Source organism: Emydura macquarii, unplaced genomic scaffold (assembly GCF_026122565.2).
Source record: "Emydura macquarii macquarii isolate MOO-44397 ecotype Brisbane River unplaced genomic scaffold, CSIRO-AGI_Emac_v2 contig_2768, whole genome shotgun sequence".
Classification (NCBI taxonomy): domain Eukaryota; kingdom Metazoa; phylum Chordata; order Testudines; family Chelidae; genus Emydura; species Emydura macquarii.
Window position 1 is genome coordinate 1740441 of NW_027132905.1, and position 21438 is coordinate 1761878.

Below are 21438 nucleotides of genomic sequence, written 5' to 3' on the forward strand. Positions count from 1 at the left end.
CAGTTCAAAATAACCCACCACAAATCTCCCTTCCCATCCCTACGATGACATCCCCCTCGCTTTGAACGCGTAGGACAAAAGAACCTCGTCATGTGCCCCAAATAGCAGCGGATTCGGGCTATTATGGACCAAGGAGGGAAATGAACTCCAGGGCAGTAAGGCCTGGCCAGCAACCCTCGCTCATTTATGCCAACAGGGCTTCAGCACGAGCCCCTCTGCTGGTCCCAGCCATGGCCATTATCACAACAGACAGCATCTCAGGCAGACATTATTGGTTTAGGACCTAAGACGGTACCTGTGTAACCCACCTGGACACTGCAGCACTCTGTTCCCCTCTAGTGACTGGGCCACACAGAGCTTTGTGAATCAGCTGCAGCCTTTCAGCTAGCAAAGCAGTTTCTTTTCAGTTCAAGCAGTAGTGGCTCATGCTTTTAAATGCAGAGGTCCTGGGTTCAGTCTCCACTCAGCCACCCCCCACAGGAGCATCTCCTTACACCCGGACTGATCTCAAACTCCAGCAATACCTATGCACAACAGGGTGAGTTATGCATAGAATGCAAGGGCCAATTCAGCATTTCCATGTCTCCTTTCGGACGCTAAGCATTAGCTAAGATGGCAGCTCTCTGCTTTAAAAAAAAACACAAACAGAAAGAAAAGTGAGTCTGCCTTGAATCCCAATTAAAGTAGAATTGTTTGCCTTAATTCTAGATGGATTTAGTATATGGAGCATATATTTCCAAAGGATGTTTTGTATTTACAGCATGTCTGCTGCAATATAATTGTTTTCCTGCTGAGAATTATAGCAGTGAAGTTACTCTGGGTACCATTACAGCTAATTATAGTCTTGCTTTGGCATTTAAGGGCTCCCCTGCAAAGCTCTCTCCTCCCCATTCAGACACAAAGGACTTGGAGTGCATTTTGACTGCCACCCACAATTGCAATGATTGAGCTCCTGTAATACCACTGCTAAATGTGTGACAATCGAATGTTTTTGTGGGTAAGTTGCCAGAAATGGACCCAAGTTTATAGGGAGGCTGACTCCTAGTTAGATGGCAAGTGGAAAGTAATGACAATAACCACACATACTTGATTAAAAACCTGTCGAGGAAGCGCTATCTGAGGACAAGTTTGAGAGGACGTGTGAAGCAAGATTTATCCTTGGGCATGGCCGTGCAGTGAGCACATGAAGGCAACATGAAGGAAATTCAGCAGGCAGATATTTGAGCAGGAAAATCATAGAATGTGGGCTAAACTGTGAATTTTGTGAGGAAAACAATCATTTTCAGAGTCAATCGTGACTCCATCATGGGTGAAATCTGCTCCTGTGCTGAGGAGGTCTGTGTAAGCTTCCAAAATAGGGCTGAAACTGGAGATAAGAGATGACCAACGGAGCCGAGGCTGACCTTTTTTTTGGCCCGGGGGCGGGGGAGATGTCATTGCATGTTTCTTACAAGGGAATACTTAGTGGTGTTTACATAATTGTAATCGTTTCTTTTTACTGAGGATCTTAGAAACTTCATACTGCAATCAATTTGCTTAATCAATATTTTTCCACCAGATTCCTTTGGTAAGTTGTTCCAATGGCTAGTTAGCCTCACTTTTCAAATATTATGTCTAATGCCCTATGATCAAGTCACCCCTTGACCGTCTCTTGGATAAATTAAACAGATTGTTTAGTCCCTCATTGATAGGCAGGTTTCCAGAACTCAGATCATCCTTATAGCTCTTTTCTGAACCATTTCCAGTTTGTCAGCTTCCTTTTTTTTCCCTCTGTAAAACTGGCCTGTCTTTTTATTCACCACTCTACCACTTTTTGTGTCATTTGTCTACTGTACCAACAGTTATTTTACATTTTCTTTCCCATTATTAATACAAATATTGAATAACATTGGCCCAAAAACAGATCACTACAGGGGCTCACTAGAACAACCCCCACGAGGCAATGATTCCATATTTGCAATTATTTTTTTACGTCTATCACTGAGGTAGTTTATAATCCATTAAATATGTGCTACATCCATTTACTATAAAGTGCTAATTTTTCAATCACATCTAAGTATATTAAGTCAACACAGTTATCATCATCAACCAAATGTGCAATCTCATAAAGAATTATATCAACTTCAGTTGACAAATTTACTTACTATAAAATTATGTTTTTCTAAGAGAGGGCACAGTAACCTTTTGTTCTCTCTGGTTCTTTTTTAAATGTTGTTCTCCTTCCCCTGACGATCCTTTTACCTTGTCTAGCAAATGTTTCTTCTGTTAAAAGAGAGAGAGAGAGGGAGCTTACAATTTTCTTTACAATTGCAAAGGCTGAAGAATAACTTCAACTATACGCCTAACTGGACTGAGAAAAGGGTGCATGTTACTGTCTGATTTGTCAGTGTGCTGCCACATGCACCTGGCGATGCAAGCAGACAGCTGTGTGTTTGGGTATCAGACTTTTACCTTTTGAGGCAGGCTCTCAAATATTTCTGCACTTGGATTATGAAGTATGAAGCAATTGCCAGAGTTATTCCTGGCTTTGCAAATGGTCTTTGCAAATGGATCTGGCTGCCCAAAGGATACTAAACCCCGGTTCTGTGTAGCACTCATCTCCATAGATGAGAGCTTCCTTGTTGTGGAATCTCTCTCTCTCTCTCTCTCTCTCTTTTTCAGGAGCCTTTTGTTTCAAAGGAGCCTATGGGAGTTAGGTACCCAACTCCCAGTGGAATATGGACATTTTACTTCCTCTGGCTACTCCCAGTCTGATTGCTTGTCCTCTAGTTAGAATTGCTGCTGCTTATCTCAGTAATTCACTGAGTCAAAAATATACCCAAACGACATGGCACTCAGCGAGTGAGCAAAAAGAGCTGCAGATTTTGCACGTGAGACACAACGGCTTTGCAGCTCTGCTGCTGCTATTCAAGAAGTCATGCATGATTAAGCTGAGTCAGTGACCAAAGCAAGGTGCATGACTGAAGTCCTCATACTTTACCAGGCATAAGGGCATGCAAAATGGGGCTGCAAGCAGGGGCATGGCCCCTCTCCCCAATAATCGGTGGGGGGCACAGAGCTCCTTCGGCCCCCAGGCCCCAGCGGGGGCACAGAACATACCCCTCCAAAAATGCTGGAATTTAAATTCCTGTGTGCACCCTTAGGCATATCTCATTTCCTCTGCCCTCAAAATCCCCATAAGGGGGGAAAACATTTTAAAAAAATGATATGCAACCTACTGGATTTATGATTTAGCTTTTGACGCACTGTTGATTCCTGAATGATCTTTGTCAAATCTCATAAAACAAACAGTGTCCTGCTGTGGAATCTTGCCAGAGGGATTAGGACCTGGTGCTGGAGGAAGAAGAAAAGAACGGAATGGGGAAAAGCAGGCCTAATTTTAATTAAATACGATAGCCGTATCTTCATTTTTCATCGTGTCGGTCATGGGGGTCCAGGCATCTGGGATATTCGTGGGCAGTCGCAGTTGTTGTTTGTTTTATTTAGCTATTCATGGATTTTGACATTCGGGGATTTTTTGATTTCTTTAATTTGCTGGGGTTGGTGGATGTGAAGATAAACACCTGGGCCCTCTTTGCTGAGAAACCTGAGAAATGCCAGGTAAAAACTGGGCTGCAGGGCGCTTAATACAGGAACAAGGAGCTTAGCAACAGTACAGTGCAGGGCCAGAAAGAATCAGAGCAGAAAACTTGCAGAGAAAGAGCTACAATGGACCCATCCTATAAGGTGCTGATTACTCCATTGATCTCAGTGGAGACGTGCAGCATGTTGCTTTTTTGCTGTCTAGTGCTCCCATACCCAAATTAGTGATATGGGCATTGTAGCCTGGTTTTGTGTTCTTTGACTTCCCCATGGCGCCCTGTGTCTTTTTCCACATCCTTAAGATTCACTATGGAAGTTGAAGAAGTTCTGTGCACAGAGGAAGAGGATGGATTTGTGCAGTTCTTGATGTAGTTATCTCCTGGGGGTAAAGCGAGGTGGAAGGATGGTCTTGTTATTAGAGCATGGAACTGGTACCCAAGAGAGCTGGGTTCTTCTCCTTCCTCTGCTCAGGCTGCCTGGAGACGTTGAACAAGAAAAATGAACTCTTGGTTCCCCATCTATCAAATTGGAATCATGCTTCCCTGCTTCAGAGACGTGTTGCGAGGTGCTCTGATACTACAGTGATGAGCACTACTGAAAAGCTATAAATAAATAAATTCCCAGGGAAGACATTCATATGGTTTAAGTAGCTCAGGCTTTTAATCATATCTGAACTCAGCAATAGCAATGTAAGTGGAGCCAACATTTCCCATGTATAATCTTCTCTGTCAAGTCTCGTCTAACACTAACCACTGATCATCGTTAATTCAACGATAGCTTAGGACTTTGTTTCTTCAGCCAAGTCACTTTGGCATCAGGAAATAAACCCATCTAACATTCCCATGGGCTCCTTTTTTGGAAGTGATTATTTAAAATTATTTTAAGTGATAAAAACACTCCCAAATATTTAGCAGCAGGTGGGTGAAGACTGTTATCGGTCTGTTTTTAGAGAGAGATTTTGCTTCACCTTCAACTTCCTGCTGTGCTCTTCACTGAAGTATTTTTAAACGAATCCTAAAATACACACCAGGAAACTATTTGAAAAAATCATGAAAGGCATGCAGACTGTGATATTCCCATGCACAAGAAGATAACAAGACTCAAGAGCCTGCCCTTTACATTCTGCTGCTCTGACTAAGTCCATATCTGGCAAAGCAGATGCAAAACTTCCACTAAAAAGGGTAAACCCTAAACAATATGCTTGGAAACAGCCTGAAGAGCAAGAGAGCACAGAGATGATAGGGACGTGGTGAGCCACAGCTCTCCATGTTTTCAATTAAGTAAGTGGTTGGACATGCGCAATTGGAGATCCCAGCTCCATTGTTTGTAGGTTTTCAGTGACATCAGATGTTTAGAGATGAAGCGGCACCGGACTCTCAATGCCAACAGACCAGAGATAAGAATTAGAATTCTAAAGGCTTTTTAAGCCAGCCTCCCACCCACAAGACTCAATGAAAGAATAGCTTTTAGATCACTCCTGGCAGAGGAGTTGGAAAGCTGCCACATTCGCAGAATAACAATGGTAATCCATATCGGTTTTCAGAAATCATCTTCAGCGTACACAGGCTTTTAAGCCTTCCAAAAAGCTTTCTCCCTAATCCACTTTTTACACACAAAAAAAAAATTAAAGGACATTTCAAGGTGAAGAAAGAGGATAAACAGTGGGATCAAAGATATTCGATGGGAGCGCGGTCAACTGTATGAGTATGTGTCGCTGAGCACCAGGCCTGGAATCAAAGCGAGCCCCCCGAGCAGAAGGTATATCACAAAGGGAAATGGAAGGGTGATGATGAGAAAGAAAGTGCCCTACACATGGTCTATCTGTGTATTTCACTGTCTGAGGTCATTCATCGTCTGCAGTGAAGAATGCACAGCTGAGATGTGCCGAGGAACAATGATGCATAATTGTGTTGCTTAGGTAATTGAAAGCAGAGTAACATCAGGCTGTCAAAATTACTCAGCACAAAGGGCCCGTGTCTGCCCTTGCTCACTCTTGTGTATGTGAGGTCATCGTCAAGCTTTACACAAGACAAACTCTGCCCTCAGTTATGCCTGGATCTCACGTACATCTCTGGGTCGCACAAATATAACTGAGGCCCAGAGAACCTTCTCTTACAAGTTACTTCTGCAACGTTAGGAGCATAGAAAAATAAGTGCTTTATTCAAATCCCGTTTTTGCTGTGTCTAGCTCAGGCAGTCTAGTAGGCCCAGACACGCGGCCCTAGTGCAGTTGCTTTATGCTTCTTTGGTCGCGCAAAGCAGTCCATTCCTTCCCGTATCCATTCCCCCCAGGTATTCCTCCGGTGTAAGAGTGATCCTCGGCTTCAGCTTTAGACAGCTGGGCATAATTTGGAGAAGGTCTCTGGTGAGTCACAAGGAGGAGCAAAAGTTGCATAAAGTCACATTTGCCCCAACCTCTTCACTAAGGGTATCTCAGCTGCAGAGAAGGATCTAGCCCAATAAATGGTACATTTCAATTGCTTGTTAAGTAAAGAGGTGACGTATGATCACTGGAGGGAGGTTATACCGTAAGAGAAACTCTAGTTAGAGCTAGTAGAACTGAAGTCCTACTGTAGCTACATTGGAGTAAGGAAATGACAGAGCGACTACTGTATGTTTATTAATTTGCTAATCTTCTCCACTGGACATCATACTCATGCTTGTGCAAGTGGTGAAGTCTTCATTGCATCCAGCAAAATGTTGAAACCCAAAAGGTTTTTCATGTGACCCTTATGTCGAAGGACCAAGCTATTGAGAGGTGGTCTCCAACTTTGGGCACCTCCCATGGCACCGAAGCTGATGCACACTTGCTTTGACACCTAAGGTTTTCTTTCCTCAGTTGTGTTTCGTCATCTTTGTTTCTTCACATGCACAAAAGCCGATGTGGGTGTGCTGGCTGCTTTTGTAGACACAAACACGGCAGCTGAGCACCTCCCTATCTGGTTTGCTCAGGCAAATACTTTCTCCCCTCTTTTTTTGGTGTTCAGAAATATCTAAGTGCCAAAAATAAAATAAAAAAGTGCACAAACACAAAGCTTCGCAAATCAGGGACGTGTATTTGCAGACCGCTCAGAGACCCCTGTGAAAATTAGCCCTTAACCTATTCGCTTACACTGAACTGTACGACAGTGAAGAGACACTGAATTATTACAATTTCAACATTCTGTAACTTCATTTTATTGCCCACATATGCTAAAATTGCTCTCCATGTTGCTCCACATTTGGGTGTCACTACAGTTTATTTGGTGATGTTTCTGTTCCTCTCCCTGCTCCCCATTGATTTCTCTAATTTGCTAATAAAATAGGCTTTTACCTAAGACAACTGGACTTGGCTCTTAGACACAGCTTATTGAGTCAGTTGATGACAGAAGCCTCAGAGAGGAAGAACTGGACTGAACTGAATAGAGCAGGGGTGTCAAACTCATTTGCTATGGCAGGCCAGATTTGAATTAAATATACTTCAAGTGGGCCATACATATCATAACCGAAATACGAGGCACAACCATTTTTATGTAGCATTATATATTATTTGCTAGTATCAGCGATATAAAAACTGCAGTAAACTCACTTTTACAACTACTATTTTACGATTAAAAGAATCGATCAAGGATTAAGAACTATAGTACTGCGCAATGCCCCAAGACCACACTGTCCCGCTCCCACCTTTTGGAGTGCTGTGTCTTGTGTACACAGCGCTCCACGCACTGCCGCCAGAGCACACACATCTCGTGGCAGCGCGCGATGCCCCGAGATCTCGCGGCATTGTACTCCCTGGCGGCAGCGTGCGCTGGGTTGGTGGGCCGTATCCATCCCGTAGGCCGGATGTTTGACACCCCTGGAGTAGAGGCTCACTGACAAGTGGGATAATGCTTTGAGTACAGGGTTGCAGGCAGCAGGAGGTCCAATTCCCTTCTCCAAACAGAGCTGAAAAGAAGTTGCTGCTGGCAAACCGGGCACAGGGAGAGGCCAAATAATCTGAGGCTGAGTCTTGTTCTACATGAATTTCATTGCTGTCAATTGTTTTCTCTTCTGGGACCTTGTTTTCTTGTTGTGTATCAACAGCTGCATTCTAGTCCCTAACAGACTGGCCAAAGGAGCTGTAATGTCACAGCCTTCTCCCACACGGTGTACGCTTTCCCTGGATCCAGCCACTAGGGGTAGTAAAGAGCACACATTATGCAACCTTTTTTGCCAAGAGACCATAAAGACCTTCCCAAAGCTGCAAAGAGAGATTTGCAGAAATCTCTGTGTTGAATTTATTGTGAGGCGCAGTGCAATCCCAGCTAAACCAATGGGGTAGTCTGGATCAGAGTTTAATTCTACATTGCAGTGCCAATTTAGAGATATTCCTGTGCTTCCAAGACCAGCTGCCTCTGGATGCAAACTAACCAACAAAAGAAACAAATTTCCAGTTGGCATTTGCAAATATTTAATGTACACATGCAAACTAGATGTTGTAATTTGGGTCATCTGCTCTCGATTTTTTCAGGCTCTGCTTGCCTGTAGTTAGCGACATAGAAAGAAATAAGCCGTACAATAAAGCATTTTCAAAAATCCACTAAATCCAGTTCATACATGAAGCCTTCCACCAGGGCAGATCGTTGGGCTTTAGTCATTTACATAGTATGCTGTTAAGCTGTCTGCTTGATTTTCAGTTTAAAGGGAGTATTTGCTACCAGCCACTCACAGCACATGTGCTGACCTTGAGATACTGAATTATACCCTTTAAAAGAGCATTGGCTTTTACACATTTCATTGCATTATTGATTGGATGCCAAACAGCTTTTTTAAAAAACAATCCTGTCCGGATAAATTGTGTTAAATCGTCACGTGTGTGTGTGTGGTAAATACACTGCTCCATTCTGGTTGGTGGTGATAGTTCAGGCGAGCGATGTGACACTGCATTTCATGAAGAGGCAATTTGAGGCCCACTAGCACTCTAGCATCCTTAGATGGCACTCTCTGTCCCCGCTCACCAGTCTCCCTCCCTCTAGCTATACTTCAGATCTGCTGTCACACTCCAGGCACCTAATCCACCACACCGTCTAAGGATACACTCTGTGCTGGAACATGGTGTCAGCATAGGAGCTGGGAGGAACAGTGGATTTGCCGTAGCGGATCACACCACTAGTCTGTCATGTCCAGCGGCCTTTTTCCAGCGGCAGCCAATACCTGATGTTTTGGAGGAAGGAAAAGAATCCTCCAGCCATGACAGTACAATGCTGCATATAAAGGACATTTTCCTTTCTGACTCCTGCAGAGCTAATTTTATGCTTTGAAGCATAAGCTTTGATTACCATTATCTTACCATGCAAAGCTACAAATAATAATGGTCATAACATCCTTCCCTTGTTAGAATGCAGCTGGAGCAGATAACCACCTTTGTTAATGAATTCCACAGACTGACTTCACTATGTCGGAAGCATTCAAGCACGGTTACTGGCATCCATAAAGTGCTGGTAATACTGAAAGGAAGGCTGAAAGACCAACCTTCCTTCCAATATTCGGTGGAATATGCCCTACAAAAGCTTATGAATAACATATTCAAAAGCTCCTAAGTGAGTTAGGTGCTCAGGGTCCATTGAAAATACTATCTTTACCCATTAAGAACTGCCATGGATATTATCTAGCAATTTGACAGCCATTCTTCAAGTCTGATTTCTGCAGCCAGCAACTTCTGGTTCATGGGTCAGCTGTGTCATTGGGTCTTTGAGAGCATTCAGGATTTTCTTGGGAGTCAAGGGAATTATTTCGTAGTTAAACAACTGATGGATGAAACATTAAAGCATTAGTGGTGCTGTTTGTTTGACCTGGGTCGTGACTGCTGTTCTTCAACTGTTTGTTTTTGAGATTACAGGAGTGTGAAAAATCCATAACCCCGAAGGAAATCAGACCGAGAAGTACAGTTTACTCCCAATCTAGGATTAGCTGTTCTGGATTACAAGCATAAAACTAACAGAGAAGCAATGAGTGTGTTATTAATTATTATTATTATGATTATTATTTAGAGAGTGCCCAGGAGCCTGCTAGGTGCTTTACACATTATTTCGGAGTTGATGTTTTTTTTTTCCCCCTTCAAGTTTGCAGGAGGTGGTACTGGGTGGTGTACTGAGATCATCTGACCTTAATTAGGGGGCGGGGCTTCCCTAATTAGGGGCCCTATAAAGGCAGCCATTCAATCAGCAGCTGCAGTGGCACAGGAGCCAGCAAACAGAGCTGAAAACAAGGGTGTTTGAGTGTACGTGTGCGGTGTTCTGGTATTGTTGAGGTGCTCGTGGGGGGTTGTTTTGGTAGGTTTTTTGTGTTTGTGTCTCTCACTGACAGTAACTAAGGGGAAAGGCTATGACAGGTACAGAGGCAGTAATGGTAGTGACCCAAGTAGTCACCATCAGATAGCTACTGTTATATAGCTATTTTTAAGCATAGAAATGTTATCTTAGGTTATTTTAAAGGGTTTTATGGGTCCCTCTGAGACCTGTGAAGCTGGATTTATGGTAACTAAAACACAGAGTTTTGACAGGTGGAATAATACAAAATATAGCACCCATTAAAACTACATATATTGAAACTCTCTCACAAGATATATAAAATAAGTTTTCTGTACCACAACTAACCTAGGGTTACCTCAACTAACCCTCAGTCTGGTTTAAACCAAGGTCTGCCATCTTTTTGTGTTTGAGGTACTTCAGTCCACCAAGTTCTTGCGTTTCGTTTCAGTGCTTGGTGTGAAGACACCTCAGCACAGGAAATGGGAAGCAAATATATTAGGTAGATGGCCTTTCGTAGACTCCTGTACATTGAGTTCATGTAAGAGGAACCTAAAATTGACAGGAAAGAGGGGACTCTTGGCTTAGTGGAAAATGAGGGTAAGTGTACATGTTATATAGCTAGAATCTGCTTCTAAGATGTAAAGTCCATATCTGGATTACCCACATTTCACTTCCTATTCAGTTATGATATATTGCCATTCAGCATTACATCCAGCAGTCTCTGCTTCATCTCACATTCCCCTCTAGCGTATCCTAATGCAAAATGGCTGTCAGAAATTAAGTGGACCGCCTAGTGGGGTTATTTTGGAGCTTTCTGAACACCTCCTAATGCTGCAGGAATGGTCAGATAAAATCTATTGACAAGGGGCAAGAAACATCAGTCTTGGCTATATCATTGATTAACTCAGGTGAATAGGGTTCACTAACAAATCTGAAGCATTGCCGTATCGGGCCAGGATTCTCTTCCCCCCCACTCTTCCTGGTCTAGTTCAATGAGTACTTTTCAGCTGTATCAGGGCTTTAAAGCCTGAGGGGAAATGGGGCGGGAGGAGAGAATATCTTGCCATCACCCCATTATAACATAGCTGTTGGTTTCAGGCATATGTACTGAGGAAAGACAGAAGAAAAGGGTCTCCTTCTTAAAATGGTTCTACCCTTTTAGATTTGCTGAAAGCTACCAGTAAACTCTGAACCGTAGTTTCTAGAGATGATCAAAAAACAAGGGGAAAATTTCCAAAAAATTAAAAATTCGAAATTTTAACCGGCACTAGTAATCCCCTACCTAGTGTAAATGGATTCTAGTTTGGCTCTCTGGCCCAAATTCAGCCAGGTATTTAAGCTCGTGCCTAATGTTAAGCATGTGTTTATAACAAAACTTTTATACGGTGGTAGCACCTAGCAGTCAACCAGATTGGTCCCTGTTGTGCTAAGTGTTGTACAAACATAACAGAATGACAGTCCCTGCCCCAAAGAGCTTCCAGTCTGGACAGCAACATACCAGCTGGATGAGACAAACAAGTGGGCCAGGATAGCAGGTGAGAGGGTAACAAAAATAATAATTTGTGTGCAGCTCTCAGCCAGGCATGAGCCATGCTCACCATTCACCACCTGGCTAGGCGCTCAGGTTGCAACTTCCTGTGTGCGTTGTGGGAAACTTTTCCTTCTTGCAAAGGGTGACCTGGGAGATAGTGTGGAGAAATGGGTTACGAACAATCCCACTGAAGTCAGCAGCTTAAATTTAGCACTTGGTTGAATTGGGGCCTCTGGTGAGGCACGGTCCGAAACCCTTATTCTATTTCCAGTCTTTACAGTCTGAACTTTTCATGGTTCTCAGGCATTTATGGTTCTACCTGACGGCAGACAGCTTCTTAGGCGGGATCTTTCTAAGACTGATACAAAATGGTCAGATGCTTTTCCTCAGTTATGTGATTCAAGGCTTAAAAAAATAGCAAAAGCCAGTAATTGTCAAGGTTTCATTGTGTGTCTAGTGAATTCAGTGCTGTCATTAGGGGACAATTTGCCATCCCACAGATGGAGCAAGGAGCAGCCCTTCTAAAAGGAAGAAATTGCAATAAATCTAACTGGAAAATATCATAATTTTGCCCACCCTCCATATAAAATAGCTTCCCCTGGGGCTAGGAGTATTTATCAACACCGCACTAAACGGAAGCCTGCAAAATAATGGACAAGCAGCTCTGTCTGGGGAGCTAAAATAGATATTTCTGGAAAGAAGCAACTTGCAGAAAGGCTTCTTGTGCTCCAAATTTGACCTACCTCAGAATTCTGTGAACAGAAGTCTAAAAATTAGAGATGGAAAGTACCCGTTAGGCACAGTTACTCTGTGCATCTCCCAGCCTATGAAGTGCAACACTAGGATATCGTGCAGTGTCCTCCTTGAATGTGCTAATCCACCTCTTTCTCCAAAAGACCGTTCCAAAGCCAAACGATCGGCCTGTGAGAAACTTTTCCCTAATTTTCAGCTTAAACATTCCCTTTTTTAATGTCCTTTGATTACTCCAAATATGGGAACAATTCCCCATTTGCTCCATGGGGTGCATCTCTCTATCGGATATTCTGCGCCAGTTCTGGGTGACTGACTTCCCAAATAACCACTGTCATTCCTCGACTTTGGTCTCCAAAATGTTTGCATCTCCAGTGAAATGCACCCACTTCTGGGGTGCGAGAAGGCAGCAATCTGGAACACAGCATAACACTAAAGATGGGGCAGGAGAAAGAGAGAAATTTTGGCCAAGTATGGGAAGGCAAACCGCATATTGTTACAAAATGGCAGAGCATACTGGACCTTGGTTTTAAGGTCTCAAACAAAAGAACTCCTCCTCTACTCAACCAGTAAACTGCAGGGTGACTCAGCTGATTTACCTTGCAAGGATGAAATGCTGAGTCAGCACTGCCAGGGTTTGACCTTGTGATTCTAGAGGTCACAGACTTTCTAGTGTCCCTCCCTGCACTGAGATCTTTGAGAAACAGACACTCCAGCGCTACAATGCACTTTGGAGAGGAGGCTTTTGTCCGCAGTAATTATACCCTGTTAAAAGGATCGAGCATCTTTCAGCAGAGGAGAGGTTTCAGGAGCTCTGGCAGATGTTAAATCTGCCTCCTCCGCAGCAGAAATCTAGAGGTAAGGATTGATGGGACCTCTGCAGTGGGAGGTGTTGTGAGGGTGCAAACCAGCACTGAGATTCAAGTTACTTTGCTGCTTCCATAATTTCGTGCTACATTATTTTATTTTAAATCTACATCTCTGGTGCTAAGGATTAACCAAAAAAAAAAAAAAAAAAAAAAAAAATCCACAATAGGCTTAATTTAGTTAGACCCTATACAATTGTGCCGCTTGCAGTCTCTGCAGCAGCAGTTAATTAAAAAATGCTGTTCCCAGAGCCGTTCTATCATCAATTAGGCTAGTGCACAAAGCGGGTTGGCTATGTAGGTCTCTCTCCATTAAACTAAGCAGACCTATTTATTTTGCTGTGCTCATTTTAAAAAAAAAAAAACAACAACAAAAAACTCAAGACGGGGAAAAGGAGAACTACAGCAACAGGCTACATCTTTTTTGCTTCTCAAGTTGACAAACAATGAAAAGACAGCGATGATGACAACTACAAACAAATGTGCTTGAAACAGTCACCATTTTCAACATCAGCTCTGGGGCCAGCCCACGGGCCTGGCCTCCTGGAGGGCGGGGAGGGGGGGAATTGTGGAGGGACGCGCAATCTTTAGCAGCAGGGAGAGTGGTTGCCCTTACGGCTATTTTGCAGAAGTCAAGCTGAGTGCATATAATAAGCAAGGAACAGTCACTGACAGGTCGCAGCTGTGAGGAAGCTGGTAGTTGATGCAGTGCTGTCTGTCTTAGCATATATCATTAGGAAAGAATGGTATTTAGAGTATTCAGAAATGACAAGGGAGTGGAACCCTAAAGAAACGGGTTTCACCATTTCTTGGTACATCTCTATAAAACAAATCTCCTTCTGTCTCTTTTCCCTAATAGAATCCAGAGCCAATGGTATTCAGAGGAAGGCAGGGTGGCAAGAGGCATCAGTACAAGATGTTGTGAATCATTGACTGCATGAATAATGCTCATTTTTTTACCTCTGATATTTTACTTCCTTTTACAAAAGATGGGGCCAAGCAGCAATTCTTCGATCCAGACTTCTAACACCCCAAAGAGCAGTTGGGGGTCGGAACTGGGGTTGGGATCCAGCATGTTAAAGAGATCAAAAAATTAGAGGTGACATTTTCCTCGGGACTCATTTTCTGATAGCTTTTTTGTTCTGCCAAAAATGGACACCAGCAGGGACTGAACCGGAGTTAGCCTCAAACTCTCATCCTGTTGCATCCTGCTTAACACCTAGACTCTGAACATCGTCTTTGTTACTTGTCTGTACAGCACCTTGTACAGTGGGGCCTAAAGCTGTGTTGCAGTTTATAGAACCTACCACACAAACTAATTAATAAAAAATAACAACAACAACAACAACAACAACAACACAGGAGTTAATTGTGTCCTGACATTGTGCATCCCCTCCCACATTTTCAAAAAGCCGCTCTCACATCCTTTATATAGATCTGGAGTTTGAGTTTCATCTACTTTGTTCTTTGTAACACTCTTAGAAGCTTCAGAAGATTTTGTTTACCCGCCTAGTTTTGCCCCTTTCCGTGAGGAAAACAACAATATTTCACCCATCTTCTGTTTATGGTAGACAGACCATGGAGCCCCTGTGGCTTGTTTTCTTCCAAGTTCAGTTGCTGTAAGTTAGGACGCCAATACAGTGTTCCCTGTACAACAGCAGAATAAAGATATCATAGGCCATGCAGAAAGAGCAGCTGTTGTTTTGTGTATTGATTTCTCAATAACAGCGATGAGTTTTAAACATGTATGAGAGAGACCCACTGTGAGGGGTCAGAAAGGATGACGGAGCCTATAATCTGATCAGCTAAGGAATGTACCAGATACTTTAGGAAGGTGCAAGATATTCCATAGTGGACAATCATGGAATAATCTGGCCGAAGGAGAAGTTACATGCTCAGCCCCATCAATTAATGGTTGGGTTATGCCCTGAAATGGGAAGGTTCATCTCACTTGTTAAAAACATTCTTTTCTGCTGTCTAAAGTCCCAATCTTGCATACACGTATACTGGTACTTCACTCTGCGTGAGTCGATGAGACTACTTTGTGTGTAAAGTTACATATGTGCATGTGCATCAGTAGGATCAGGGCCTAAGGTACCTGTAACTGTGGTGTTCTCATGATTGGTATAAATGTTTAACCCTTTTTGAATCCTGCTAAGGTCTTGACCTCAGTGATATCACGTAGCAGTGAGTTCCACAGATTAACTGTATGTTGGGTAAAAATGTACTTCCTTTGATCAGCTTTACATTTGCTGCCTGCCAGTTTCAATGACCTTCTCAATTGTCCTGTTGAAAAAGGATAAACGGGAGCAGACAATTTACCTTCTGTGTAACACTCATCTATTTTATCTACTTCTGTAACATCTCCTTCTTTTTCATCTCCCCTCTAAATTAAACAGTCCCAATCTTTTCAGCCTTTCCTCATATACAAATCTTTCCAGGCACCTAATCATTTTCATCACCCAGCATTTGTAAGACTTTTGGCCTGAAGCCTGTTTACTAAGGGGCAGGGACCGTCTTTTTTTTCTATGTTTGTACAATGCCTAGCACAATGCGGTCCTGGTCTGTGACTATGGCCTTAGAGGTGCTACGGAAATACAAATAATAATACATAATAGTAATAATAATTCTGTGAATAGTTTTCCTAGTATGGACCAGGCCGTTGATTAGCTTCTTTGTACAGCTTCTAAAGCATTGCAGGTTCAAATGGACTAAGCATCTGTTGACTGGCTAAGCCTCCTGGTCCTAGGGGATTTGCTTGTTTCCTCTATGACACATGACCCATAAGTTCCTTGTAACTGTGTAGTCAGCAGAGCACGTCTTCATTTCTGGGGCACTCTGCTGTGCTTTCAGGCAAAGTTCCTTTACAGTAAATCTCTGCGCAGGACTGAGTATTATCATGTTTGTGACAGAAATAAAATGAATTAGCCCTCATACATGAGGTTTTTTTCCCTCCAATGCAATTTACATATCTTAAAAAAGTGAAGTCTTCATCAAAAGCCATTCACATCCATGGTCTCCATTAACCTCTCAAATCACAGCTGGAGCAGCCCACTGTGTATTCTCCAACTCATGAAACCTGGGGCAGGAAGGATTATTATTATCTAATTGACGGTACGGGGGGGGGGGGGACGGGACGGGGGGAACCACTGGGTCTCTTATATCCACAAAACAGCCTCTACATTAAATATTTTGACATCGATACACTGTTGGTTTTGTATGTTACAGTCAAATAGATGAGTGCGGTGATAGTTCGTCTAGATTAAGCAGAAAGCAGAGTCTCAGGAGTTATATTTGCTCCAGCAAAACCTAAAGGCACACTGCACCAGATGGCAAACTGCTGCTGAAAGATAACTTCCCCCATCTTTTACCAGGCAACCTCTCAATAATCCCTCCAAGCTGAGTGCACCAGAGGCTTAGTCAGGGCTAGAGTATTTGATAAAAGGTTGTTTCTACATGAATTTAATGTTTGTAAAAGGAGTTCGTTTGAGAGCACTGGAAACATAAGTCATCTTGGCTAGATAGGTGGCAGGCTGCCTACTGTGCAAAAACATGCTCTGCTACTTCATCTCATCTTGTTTGTTTGTTTCATCTATGTGTTGCTTCTGTTTGTAATCCAAGACAGTAAATTCTCTGGGTCTTTTTACTGCATATGTGAACAGTGCCCTGACTGGGACCCAAAGGTGGTAAAAATAACAATTAAATAATATTGTTATTGCTTTAATAAAATAAATAACATAATATAACAACAAATGAATCAGTAAAGTAATAATAATCATCATCTCTAGGTCTTAGCACTTTTCGTCAGCAGATCTACAAGCACTTTTGTATCATTATCTCCATTTTGCAGATGGGGGAACTGAGGCACAGAGCAGGGAAATGACTTGCCCAAAGTCACCCAGCAGAGCTGGAAATAAAAACCGCATCTCCTGACTCCCACTCCAGCACTCTATCGGTTAGTCACCCCTCTATAAAAAGGAATCGGAGTCCCGGCTTGTTGAAGCCAATGTGTTTTAAGTGCAAGGAGGATTAAAAAAAAAAATCCATGATTTAAAAACAATTTTAAAAAAATATTTTAATTGGATTTTTGTATTTAAATTAAATATAGAGGGTTTTTTTTAAAATAAACCTATTTAACATTAAATTTGAAACTGATAACCTATATTAAGCCTAAACTTATTATAATCTATTCGGATATCCCCCCCCCCCACCCTTTCCTTTCTAGATCCTTTCACATACATCACATCTGCCAGCTAGTGGCCAGATGCTAGAGGGAACTTTACCCAAATAGTGGAGTCCCTCCCCTATGGCTCAACTCACGGTCTCTCTTTGTCCCGTTGAGACTCAGATGGAGTTCTCTGGCCCACAAACATTAGCAGGTAGGCAAACAGAGAAATGCCATTGAGTTGAGTGTGGGGCCTCACTTTGTGTGGCCAATCGCAGCAACACCTATGCTGGGTGTCGAACAAACCTAGTAAAAAGACTGCTCAAGGGAGTTTGCAGTCGTGGAGCCCACTCCTGCAGTGTGATGTATCCATGCAGAGCCCCACTGGAGTCAGTGGGAATCTACCTGGGCTGGGTCACTGCAGGATTGAAAACCAGGCTATTCGATAGCAGGGAAACAACGCAAATGTGCATGTGCATCCCATGTCATGCAGTATTCTTTACTTAGGCAAAACACCCCGTATTTTAACGGGGGTTTAACTGAGTAAGGAGTGGCCCATTAAAATGAAACACCACAGAATTAAAAAATCCCCCAAAAACTAGTTATCGTTACATGGCGTCATTTACTTAAGGTCCCCACACAGTGGTATCTACCATCCTGCTGGTGATTTCTAGTCTATGTACAGGGCAGCTTTGTGGTATTTCAGCGACCACGGTACGTTAACTTCCCCCTGGCAGCCATTCTATAAGGAGCAAACCTAGACTAGAGCTGACTGGGAAAGGGTTTCCCCATCCCTCAAACATTTTCAAGACTTAAAAGTAGATTCTAGTCCAAACCTGGGAGAAAGTTTTGAAATTTGGAAAATTTTCACAACCCAAAAATCCCCAGAAAAATTCAGTTCAGGTCAGTCGAAATATTGTGTGTCATTGACCATGTGACCATTTTTTAGTTTTATTTTTTTACTATAATTGGTTTAAATTGGGAAGCAAAATGTCTTTCAGAATAGAAACAAGGTTTATTTTAGAAAATGTGGATATGGGACATTTCAACAATTTTGAAATTTTTTCCAAAATTGTTTTAAATGAAGAATTAATTGTAATCGACACTTCCCTGTCAAAAGTTTCGGTTCTGACAAACTGGCATTTTCCAGCCAAAAAAAAAAAAATGTTTCTTTGAAAATTCCTGACTAGCTCTATTGCTGACCCCTGTGGCTGCAGAGAAAAGTTTGAAAAGATGACCCCCTAAAGACTCAAATAGCAAAAGGCAAGTAAAAAGACGCAACTCTAAACAAAATCTTATCCAGTCTTCTCATCGTTTTGGGGACGCGACTGATGGCTTTTGAATGCATGAGGTTGGCAATACTGATTAGACAGACTCCTGTGTCACTCTTCTTCTGATAGGAGAAAGCTACTTTATTACAGTTTTACATAGGTGCTTCTGCCTCCTTTTATTAAAGGGAACTGCTTCTATTTCTAACTGGCTGTGCATTTACTTCTTGACATTTTTACTAAATTAGACTGTGATAAATCTGTCTGCATTTATGTTTATTTCCCCTTCATGTTCAAGTATTCAAAGGATCCTGAAGTGAACTGTTATGTGCATTAAATGCATGGCCAAATTCTTACAAACATCTGATGGGGTAAATTAAGTCAGAGTACAGGTAAATGAAAACAATAAAGACCCAACATAAACTTCAGAAATCGCTTGCTCTTATGAGAACCAACTGAATCCAAAACGAGCACCCTTTCTCCACTGAACAGAATGCAAAGCTTATAATGGTTTTTTTCATTTTACAAACTGTTTTAAATTTTTCCATACCCAGTACATGGCATTTCCTGAGCCCCAAATACAAGTAGCTACTAAAAGTATTTAAGATTAAAACTTAACTTTAAATGATTTTCATTTTATAAAAATTGTCACAATCGTAATAAACTAAAAAAAATAATATCAACATCATCATCTATATTTATATAGCATTTTTTCTCTGTAGATCTCCAAATACTTTACAAAGGACAGGGGGAAACTGAGGCATGCAGTGGCAAGTTGCCCATGGTCACAGAGCAATTTATCAGCAGAGACGGGAATAGAGCCCAGGTCTCCTGATCCCCACTCCTGCGTCCTATCCACTGGATCATTTCTCATTGATTTTATGGCAAGGAAAGTATCTCCTATTCATGTCATATGAGGCTTCATCCTAAAAATTCCATGCGATAGAATTTATTAGTAGTGCTGTTTTATCATAGACCTGAAGGTAATGGAAAAGGTGTGACTTATAATAAACCAGAAAGATCAAGGTCATTCAAGGTGAAGGCTTTTGTTCTGTCCATAGCACTCCCTTGCTGTCCCTGGGTAATTTCAGGGAACTTATGAGAGTCACACTTGGTTTCATGCAGCATATGTGCTATATGAGTCATAGGGATAATGGCAACAAGTTAAGGAATGTGTGGTTGCCTTAATTCTAAAGCTACGCCACCTGCAATGAACCTGATGGGATGAATGCTGAGCAATTCACTCCAGCCACTCAAACTATGGAGGATTCTGAAAGCAAGAACTTTTTGCTAAATTACAATGTCCAGAAATTGGCAACAGCACAGTGATTATGTTTCATTGTGACTGTGATGTCCTTGGCTATGCAGCTTGGAGCCAGCACAATGAAAATAGCACTACTGTATGTGACTCCATAATGACTGATGATAGTTTGCCATGAATAGCAATTTTGAAATAACTGAGGATGATAAAGAACATTATCTTAAAACAAGAGATTTGCGGTCTTTCTGCGTAGGTAGAACTTACGTGTAACCAAAAGACATAGCATTTTATTACAAGATATGCATTCAGCTAATAGAAAGGCAATTTACAGCTGCATCTAGCATTCATACTAATCTATCTTGTATGCACCTTACCAGTCAATACTGATGACAGATACTAAAAATCTTGGACTATCTGCAATGTTTCGGACTGGGGAGGGGAAACTGATGGGCAGTGCCTTTGTATTCTTTGGTGTGTTTTCACCTTTGGGAGAGGAGCCCAGAGCACAGGACGGATGACAACACTATTATAAACAGATTACCAACTCAGATAAATACATTACATTAAATAAAGCATTTTACAGACGGTGGGCCAGATTCTCTCCTGCATTGTAGCTGCTTCTCATCACTCAGTCAGCACAACTGACCATGAGAAGAACTTGCCAGCATAGAAGAAGGGTCCTTCGGTGGCTTATCACCTCCTGTGCCACCTCCATTTTCTTGTATTCAGCCAGGGATTCCCCGTGCCACAGCAATTTACGGTTGCTCACCAGTGTAAATTACAGCAATCCTAAAGCTGCTCTGTGTTACACCAGGGGATCATCCAGTTGCACAGTTCAGCCAGAAGCAGAAAGGTGGCTTCACCTCAAAGTTGTACACTTCACACACCCCAAGTTATGGTGTATAGTCCTTGTCCACAGCGCAGGATCTAGCCCCGTATAAATAAGGCTAATTCATCCTCCACTGACATAAGCAACAAATACAGACTGAAAGAATCTCTTGGACACTACTCAGAGAAGGAAAACTTATGGAACTTTACAACACAGAGGACGTGCAAGGAGCAGCCCAAGTTAGGCAGGGACAGTAGAGCCTGGTTCATGCCCTAAGTGATGTCGAACGGTGAGGGAAGAATTCAGATTCAGAATAAATACTGCCATCATTAAAGTGAAAAAGGAGCCATTGTGTGCTAGCAATAGTTTGTAAGGGAATAGTTGTAGAACAACTTCCTCAGATGAAACTGCAAAAGGAGGCAAAATGCAATGTCCCAAGGGATCATAATCTGTTTTGCTGAGGCGTTCTCGGTCTCCTCTGAGATTCACTCATTATGGCCATTAAAACCTACAGAAGCCATTGAGAAGAAGCTTGTATGTCTTACTACATATCAGCAAGGGTGGCCTACAAATCAAACCTATTTCCCCTACCAGCTGTTCCTGAAACTTGCTGCATGTTGCAGGGAGCAGCACTGACCATTTCAGCAATTAGGGATGAAGAAGTTGTCAAAATTAAAAAAAAAAATTCCGATAAAGGCAGTTTAAACCTGTGTAGATCAATTTGCAGAGATCAAGACTCAGCACAAAAATCTATTTCTGATCCAGACGCCAGAACAGACATGTCTGAAAACGGCAACTGCTCTGCTGAGGGAGACATAAATATTTGACTTCCAGAGAAGGAAAAACAAGAAAAGGAAATTGGTTAGTTTCAAGACAAAATAGATTATTCAGAGACCTGCCCCCATCTTCTTTGCTTT